Below are 1174 nucleotides of genomic sequence, written 5' to 3'. Positions count from 1 at the left end.
TTGGGCTGTGTGGTAGATACATGTCAGTTTATCATACTATTCTCCCTACTTTTGTGGATGTTCAGAAATTTCCATAATACAAACTTTGTGGTTTTTTTTTTTTTTTTTTTTTGAGGCAGACTCTTGCTCTGTCGCCTAGGTTGAGTGCAGTGGCGCGATCTTAGCTCACTGCAACCTCTGCCTCCCGGGTTCAAGCGATTCTCCTGCCTCAGCCTCCTGAGTAGTTGGGATTACAGGCGTCTGCCAACATGCCCGACTAATTTTTGTATTTTTAGTAGAGATGGGGGTTTGCCATGTTGACCAGGCTGGTCTTGAACTCCTAACCTCAAATGATCCACCCACTTTGGCCTCCCAAAGTGCTGGGATTACAGGCATGAGCCACCGCGTGCAGTCCATAATAAAATGTTTAAAAGAAAGAGTTTGTTGACATGATTCCCAGAACTGTCCCTTGACTCCCAAAGGGGTTCAGAAAATATGGGAGCTGGGAGGATGGAGGTGACCACTTAGCTTTATGAGTGTGAGTACACAAAAGAGATGTTTGGGTCAGCCCTCAGGAATAAGATACTGAGACTGATTATTTTCAGGGTGAAAGATGTTTCCTTGGGAGCATTACGTCAGGTCAGAGCAATATCAGGGAAGGTTTCAGAGCACTGGAGAGCTATAGGGATCTGTGGTGTCAGCCTCCACCTCAACTGAGAAATAGGAGAGGTGTGGCGTAAGTAGACGCATTCTCCGCCTATTGGCTAAAAACAAATGTAATATCTGTTCCTATCAGTTAAAGCATCGAATGTGATCTCTATCTATGTTCAGGGAATTAAATTAATATTTGGAATTCGGAAATGGTTTGGGAGCTTGCTCTATCCTCTCCATGCCTCAGCATGTAATTGCAATGCTTTCAGGAGTAATGCATTCCTTTTGAGTTAATGATAGATTGTTTTCTTTTGTTCCCCTAGTGTTCTACAAAGTACTCTAATTCACTGTTAACGAGGTTCCAGACTGCATTTCCACCATTTGTGCTGCAAAAATAGTCTCCCATAAGTGAAGTCGACAAAGCAGTGGGCTTGAGCTATCTTGCCAGTACCACATCCAAGAGAGTGTTGGACAAGAAGATCACTTGAGCGAGGGGCAGACTGGGCTGAGCAGGAGAACAGGCTGAGCTAGAAATCCCATGTCA

At 44.3% G+C, this 1174-nt stretch overlaps 1 non-coding gene across 1 annotated transcript; it reads left to right on the top strand.

The window, feature by feature from the left end:
- The first annotated feature begins 723 nt into the window (after positions 1–723).
- LOC114671659 (U2 spliceosomal RNA) lies at positions 724–915 on the top strand. Its single transcript, XR_003721687.1, has one exon. It is a non-coding gene; the product is annotated as a U2 spliceosomal RNA (small nuclear RNA).
- Positions 916–1174: the final 259 nt, after the last annotated feature.

Source organism: Macaca mulatta, chromosome 12 (assembly GCF_049350105.2).
Source record: "Macaca mulatta isolate MMU2019108-1 chromosome 12, T2T-MMU8v2.0, whole genome shotgun sequence".
In the NCBI taxonomy this organism is placed as follows: Eukaryota; Metazoa; Chordata; class Mammalia; order Primates; family Cercopithecidae; genus Macaca; species Macaca mulatta.
The sequence above is the reverse complement of the archived record's forward strand: the minus strand, read 5'-3'. Positions and strand labels throughout refer to the sequence as shown.